This window comes from Vespa mandarinia, chromosome 6 (assembly GCF_050613455.1).
Source record: "Vespa mandarinia isolate Hongniang chromosome 6, ASM5061345v1, whole genome shotgun sequence".
Classification (NCBI taxonomy): Eukaryota; Metazoa; Arthropoda; class Insecta; order Hymenoptera; family Vespidae; genus Vespa; species Vespa mandarinia.
This window is the reverse complement of record NC_140815.1, coordinates 8816789-8825000: the sequence shown is the minus strand read 5'-3', so window position 1 is coordinate 8825000 and position 8212 is coordinate 8816789. Positions and strand designations below refer to the sequence as shown.

General features: G+C 38.9%; 1 protein-coding gene across 2 annotated transcripts in view; it reads right to left on the bottom strand.

Moving 5' to 3' along the window:
* The window catches only part of LOC118449025 (uncharacterized), a 239767-nt gene that overhangs the window by 38185 nt on the left and 193370 nt on the right, over positions 1–8212 (bottom strand). The window lies entirely within an intron of this gene.

Genomic DNA, 8212 nt, shown 5'->3' with positions numbered 1-8212 from the left:
ATATATGAGAATTTATTTCTAAAAAAATGCGTAATAACATATTCATTGGATAGACGATAAATAATTGTTAGACGTAAAGGATGAGATAATCTTTTAACTATGAAATGCAAAAAAGAGAAACGTAATATTCCAAGGTAACGTTAACTAACGAGAATTAAAGAAAAAAGAAGAAAAAGAAATAGATATTTGGAAGATTTTGTGACGTTTGAACGAATCCTACATTTCCTTCCTTCGTCGAGATGAAAGGAATACATATGTCGATAGAAATCATTATAGATTCGACGAAATGGAGATAAAATCGCTCGGAGCATTTGAATTCGAAAGGAATTTTAAATTAAAATTCTTCGTTAACTCTTAAACTCTCTTCCCCTTTTCCCATCTACCCCCTACTCCCCCCAGTGAATAAACGCATTTTCCAAAGTACTCAAGATATCGAGTAGTCAAAATGTACATTTGTCTAGTCGGCTGAACCAAAGTAACCGCGAGAGAGCTTTGAAACGCGTTCGCGGAAACAAGGTTGCGTTTCAGGGGATATCAGGATATATGGAAGAGTAACGGTGCAAAGTACGGAGTACAATGAAATTTATGATTCAAACGGGAAGAGAGAGAGAGAGAGAGAGAGAGAGAGAGAGAGAGAGAGAGAGAGGGAGAGAAAGAAAGAAAGAAATTTCAAGTTGCGGAATAACATTTTCTCACTCTTTGCGAATAATAATGTACTGTTACTCTACCGTGCGAAGAAAGGAGAGAAGACGTAAAGATTTCGAGAAATCACAGTCTACTACCACGAAGAAATTCTCCTTTGCGCGTGGCAATTCGAAATTCCGAGATACTAAGATAAAAATAAAGAGTTACAGTTATATAGTCAGAGAGAGAGAGTGAGAGAGAGAGAGAGAGAGAGAGAGAAAAAGACAATTGTAGGTACAATTATAGGTCAGTGTAATTGGTATAAATTAACGCGCGTTTCGACGGTACTACAGAATTTAATGCTACCTCGTTTACAACTCTATCCTAATTTTATAGCAACCGTAATCGTTTAATCGAACGTAACGAGATTTCTATTTAGGAAAGGGCTAATAATGATATCCTGATATCGATTGATTCAATTAACAAAATTTTCAATAGAATTTCTCTCTCTCTCTCTTTCTCTCTCTTTCTCTCTCTGTCTTCGTTTTAGATACCATCGACGAAAATATAATAATTTCGATATTATATTTTCTTCCTTTTTTTTCACGATCTCAGGCGAATAAAGTAAATGAGGGAATGTAATGGAAGAGGAAGATAAAGAATGAGAGGGGAAGAGAGAGAGAGAGAGAGAGAGAGAGAGAAAGAAGATAGAGGAACGATAAAGGCGATCTTGGAAAATTCCATCGTAATGGAGAATCTCGTAAAAGGTATCCACCTCGAAGGGATGCGATTTCAAGATCGAATCCTTTGGCGGATAGGACATACCTTCACCTGTGTCCTCAAATTTATCTAACAATCGACGAGCACATACTTATCTTTTAGAGTATGCTAGCTGCTAGTCAAACAAACAGGAAGAAGATAAGCAAATCTCAAAGGCGACGAACGTGATCTTTCGTTTATTCGTGTTTCAAGGAAGTTGCTTTGCTAGACGGCGTATAATCGAACGCCTCAAGCGGGTTACGTTTAAACGATGCTTCGACTTTCTGCCTTTATCTCTGTCCTTTTCCTTCTACATACATAGACGCATGAATGAATGTAAAAGGTGCACGCGACCTTGCTCGTCGTATCGACGTAACTGTTAAAAAGCACGGAATAAGAATTTTTATCGCAAATCGCCATAACGATCGTTCTTACGACACCGAGATGGTTCGTTGGTTCACGGTGTGCCGAAACTCGGCATAGGTACATATACATACATTCGCGCGCGCGTACACACACACACACACATATACCTACCTATATATACCTACCTACGGCAAATTGGCTCGAGTTCAAGTCGAAACTCAAACGACGCCCTCCACATGCGAAACATGCACGTGTGATACCATCGAATGTGTTAGAGAGAGAAAGATGGGAATGGGGGCTGAGAAATGTGAAAGGGTTGTCGGTGTTGGTTGGATCATCGCTTAAACGCTTTTACCGTCTTTTCCAACGTGGAACGGAACCTTCGTAAAGGGAAATTTTATATTTCCTTCCGTCTAAAACCTGTCGTCGCCATCGTTGTCGTCGTCGTCGTTGTCGTCGTCCTGATTGTAGCGAGATAGAAAGAAGTAGGTACATATAGGAAGGGAGATCTAATTCGTTTGACTTTCGTCGAAAACCACGGACAGTTTGATCCTACATCGATATCACGCAACGACGGTTTGTAAGTAATTATCGTCTCTAAAGATAGAAAACGACATTACCAAACGGTTAGTCGGATAAACTCGAAATACTACGATCTCTCTCCAGAGATATTCGAGTGACATGAATGGTAGAACATCGTTCGTCGTCACGTCTGAATTCTCTCGTTCGTGAACTCCTCAGTCGTTTTCTCTTTTCATTTGTTCAAATCTTTTCTGTTCAACCGATTGTTCTATTCCCAATTCGATTTTCGGAGCAATTTTTTCGGTTAAAGTTTTTATAGCCGAATGAATTGTCAATCGATATGTTATATCCCAAGAGACGGATATACATAGTGAAAGGGAGAGAGGGAGAAAGATAGTTTTTTATTTAGAATATTTTGTTTTTTCTTTATTCAGAAACATAAGCATCGAAATATTTTTCTTTTTTTTTTCTGTTCCTACGATTTATTCCTTTCAACTTTTCGTTTGAAAAATCTGATTCGATATTCAAATACACGATTATTATTATTATTATTATTATTATTATTATTATTATTATTATTATTATTATTATTATTAATATTATTATTTTTATTATTATTATTATTATTATTATTATTATTATTATTATTATTATTATTATTATTATTATTATTATTAAGCAAGAAGAGACGGAGGGGAATCATTTTACGACGACCATAAATCCTTTCCTCGGTTATTTCGTTCCCGTTCCACTTATCGTTCCAAAGCAAACATCTCGAGAAGCTTAGGTAGTAATACGATATCTCGAAGGATTTTTATCGATTTTCCGATAATTTCACGAGTAGGATTTTCTAATGGCGAGTGACTGTTAATCCTGAACGATTTAGCAAGAATCGAAAGAACGAATGTTTACCTACTTACGTATACTTACGTTCAAAATATACGACATTGTTATATCGTTTCGATCGTATTCGCGAGTTATTCAAAGATAAGAGATAAAAGATGAAAACGTATAAACGGAAGGAAGGAAGGAAGATGATCTACGTCCGATCCAAAGCTTGATATATAAGGCAGTTAACGAATATTTACAACGAAATCCCGTAGGATATCGTGCGAGTTACTATGTTTCTGGTTAGAATAAAACATAATAATGTTCGGGTGAAAACTCTCATCGAAAAGTTATGTTCGCATAGGTATACCTTTATATCAGCTGTTATTTATCAAAATTTTATACGATGGTTCATCCAGATTAAAAAGAATTAAAAATGATTTCTGCTGGATAACGACCGCTTCTTCTTTGTTCCTTTTCTTTTTTTGTTTTCCTTTTTATCTTAATCATTTATAATATCAAAATTGTTACGAAATAATAAGATCTATGATTTTTCACTATGAAAAATAACAGACTTATTCATCAACAATTAGAATCTATTTGTATATTTCAATTCTCTATGGGTATAGAAATCTTATCGTTTTTCAGCGTGGGATTGACGCCAGTATTTTGCCGTTTGAAATATTCAAACTGGAGTGCGGTCAGAGGATGGCCGATGTGTATGGCGCGTCTACGCCAGCTACCATATAACCGCGATGCTTTTTCGACGAATTTAAAAAATTTTTTAGTGACGCGTCTGCATTGAACTCACTCTCTCTCTGTCTCTCTATTTTTATTACTTTCCACTAATGAAAAATTGTTTTAATGACGATTAATACTTGGCGAAAATTAGTAAGAAAAACTAACGAACAATCAAAATGCATTATTATTTATTGTTATTATCATTGTTATTATTATTATTATTATTATTATTATTATTATTATTATTATTATTATTATTATTATTATTTGATATCAGATATGAATAAATTATGGGTAAATTAGTTTCTGTGTAATTACCGAAAAAAAAAAAAATAAATAAGCATCTGAAAAAAGATTCAACGTCGAGAGAAAAATTTTATGAGAGAAATGAAATTTTCAATGTTACTATTACAATTTTAAATGTTATAATAAAATTCATGATAATGTTTATACGTTGACATACGATTTAACGATGTTCTCCTTTGGTCCCGATCGTCGTTGACTTAACTCAAAGGGATCGAACGGTCGAAGGATCTCCAGAGAATTAGGGATCGTTCTACTAACGAGAACGAGACTTGAGCTCTCGATATTCAATCGGGCCGAATGGCGTACAGTTCAACGACTATGTTTCGGATATCCAACGGAGAATGGTTATTCCACTAACTATTCGAACAATAATGTTCTCCAAACTAGGTGGGATAGTTTGTTCGTCGGCGTTCACCAGACGACGACGACGACGAGGACAACTCATTTGCATTCTAAATGTATAGATATTCTAACCTTCGAGAAATACGATAAACGATCGAGATATAACAATTTCTCGTATGGATAATCGTTATTCAGAAATTTTCAAGAATATTCGACGATCGGCGTGTAAATATTTTATATAAGCGACACGTTTCAAAAAACAAAAGAAAAAAACAAAAGAAAAAAGAGATCGATACCTACATAAGTTTCGAGGATAAAACGATTTGAATCGCGTTGATTGACGATAAGACAATATCGTTCGAGCAATATCGAGGATTTTGAGACAAGCGAGAAAAGGGAAAGCTGTTTCTCGCGTATAAACTACACGTCATTATTTCATCGAACTATACGGACTTTGGCTCAACAGGTACATCTTTCTGAGCAATAGGAAATCTTGGTACGTAGTACGTAGCTTTTGGGATAAGTCGTTGACGTTGAAAGGAGAGAAAGGAAGTGAATGGAAAAACGAATGAACGGGTAAAAAAGAAAAGAAGGAAGGAAGAAACTAAAGGAACGAAAGAAATAGAGGATTCTCGCGTACAGCAAGCACAACTTACTATAGTGCTGGACCTTCATCCCTCGAAAGAGTAGGTCCATGTATACCAACATGTAGATACGTAAGTATGTATATAGACCGAGGACTAGTACGTTGCTTCGCGTTTCGTTCACGCGAATATAGAATGAATACGGGGAGAGAAAATGTGTGGTGGATGGTGGAATGGGTTAACATCGAGAGCCTTCAGTGAAACTGGCCCCAAGCCAAAGCATTACTTTCGGCTTGCATGCGAGAGAAAGAGAGAGAGAGAGAGAGAGAGAGGGCTGGAGGAGGAGGAAGAAGAAGAAGAAGAAGAAGAAGAAGAAGAAGAAGAAGAAGAAGAAGAAGAAGAGGAGAAGGAAGAGAGAGAGAGAGAGAGAGAATCCATGGCCGTGGTAACCCAAATGAATATTTAATTTCTGCATATCTCACCCGGACGAAAGTTCAACGTCGTGCCATGGCCGACTCTTTTCCCAAGAGAGGAGAAGGAAGCTTTCGTGTCTCTTGTAGTTGCAGTGGCAATACCACCAGTAGAGGTACCTACCTACCTAACAGCAGAACCAGAAGCAGCAGTCTCGGTTATATGGCCCAAGACCCTCTCATGGATCTCCCGACCCTACTCTTTCGTGGCTACGACCCCTTTCCTTCTCTTCTCATCTCATCTCGTCTCTTCTCTCTACTCCAGCTCCGGTTTTCTCTGTTAGCTAGCAGCTAGTCCCCCCTCCCCCTCTGCACGGTGGTGGTTGGCCGTGGCCGAAGGGCCAATTACGACGTCGTTCTTTACCAGGGAGATACTCGGAGAATGGCGAGGAAGAAAAAGAATATGATAGAGATGAAGCTCGAGAAAAGGAGAGAGGAGGAAAGTTTGAAGGGTGAGAGGATGTGATTAGGGGTGAGGAGAAAAGGAACGGAGGACTTAAGGAGGACGATAGTAGAGTCCCGATGAATCGACGAAAGGACAGTTAAATGCAGAATCTCTCTTATTCTATCCATCTAACTAACGAAAAAGAGATGGTAAAAGATAGGGAGGATGGTTCCTTAAAGTTTACGGTAAAAGGATTTATCAACGTGGAAAAGGAATCGAGTGGTTCGAACTTGATTCAACGTTAATTAAAGAAAAAGTTAATTATTTATGGATAATTAATTTTTCAAATCTACACCGGCGGATAGATCTTGCCGTCACCGTTCCTTCAAAGATTTTCACTTTGGACCATTCTCTTTTTTTTTTTTTTCTTTCTCGATCTGCGAGAGGATGGATCGATAGCAAACGAGCGCGTATCCACGGTGTTGCAACTTTGAAAAGAGGTTTTAATAGTCCGTACAAAGACGAAGGGGACGCGCGAAAAGCGATTCGCTGGCTACATCGGGACGAAATGAGGTTAACTGGAGTCATTGAAAGGCTAACTCGAAACTGCCACTACTCTTTCTCTCTCGTCTTCGTCCATGTTTAAAGGGAATCGTGAAAGTGTAAAGGCGAGTTAATGAATTGCCCGACAACTTTGGTTTTACTTTTGTTCGAATCAGCGAAATCTGTAGGCGAGAAAGAAGGGGAAGAAAAAAGAGCGAGAGAGAAAAGAGGCACGATGGACGAGACGTAAGAGAGGATGGAAGAAAAGCCTCGGGCGAGGTAAACGAACCCTCGTCGTGAAAATTCTCGCGGATAAAACGAGAAAGGTGCGAACTTGAAAGTTATCGTGCGAGTTTGAACGCGAACTGGCTCGTGTTAACTTTCGACTAAAACGATTAACTATCTTCTTTTTTTTCTCTTTTTTTTTCTTTTCTTTTCTTTTCTTTTCTTTTTTTTTTTTGTTTTTTCTATCTCTCCTTCTTGCAAGATCGCTACGAACAGAATGTCGAAGTATCTTCTTTCTATACCTATTTCTATCTCGCCTCTTCTCGATAATCTCACTGCGAGAAGATTGGATAGTACGAGGAAGAAAGTAGAAGAAGAAGAAGAAGATTTCTTTCGACGAGTACTTTGATTTTCTATGATCGCTTCGTGCTCTCTCTCTCTCTCTCTCTCTCTCTCTATACATTTCACTCTTATAACAGATAATCCATTCTATTATCTAGATGGAATAAAAGGAACGAAATGGAGGGAAAAAGAAAAAACTGCTAAAACTTTACGTAGGTACTCGATACACTTGTACAAAGACTCGCCTTGGATGAAACCACGATTGAGCAAGAACGAAGAAAGAAGAGAAAAACGTGAAAGAAAGAGGGAGATTAAAACTAGTCGAATTAAAATTCAAATCGGGCTGGTCCCGAAAAAAGAGAAATAAGCTGGTGCTCGCTCGGCAATGTAAGAGAAGTAAAAGAAAAAAGAAGGAAAGAAAGAGAGAGAGAGAGAGAGAGAGAGAGAGAGAGAGAGAGAGAGAGAGAGAAAAGAGATTGCAGGTTTCTCGAGTGTTAGAAAAGGAGCGAAACGACGGAGATGGAGGTCGAAGATCGGAAGGAAAGAGCCACGGGTGGGAGGGAGGAGGAGAGAAGAAGGACCCTGGAGAAAGGTGGATCCGGCCACGAGGAAAAAAGAGCGAATAAATGAAGGAGTAGAAGCGATGGAGAGGGAAGGTGGGAGGGAAAGGAGAGGGAAGGGTAGTAGAAGAAGGAAGAAACGAAGAGTGGCAATTCGGAACGAAGCGGATTATCCACTTGGCCTCGGAATACTCGTCGTATTCGCCTGTGAAGGGCTATGTGCTCGTTTTTGCCGCGTAGCGAGAAGAGAACGATAAGGGGGAAGAGGAGAGGGAGGGGGGCGATAGGGAGAAGGAAGAGAAGAAGGAGGAGGAGGAAGAAAAGGAGGATGAGATTCAATGCGATACATTCAAACTCGCTTGTGTGTTTAACGACGGACCTTTCGATATCTCGATTTCTGCTTCTTTTCGCCCTCTCGAAACTCCGTCGTCCCTTACCGGCAAATCCCTCGGTTTTTCAAAAAAGATCCGAGAAAGATTTTACGTTGACGTTGGACATTTTTCGATATCGGAAAATTTACAGGTGCAGCACTTTCTGCGAATTTCTACGAGCTATCGGCCTTAACCGGCCCCGACCCGGCCCGGCCCACACTTTCCCTCTTCCATCTCATCCCTC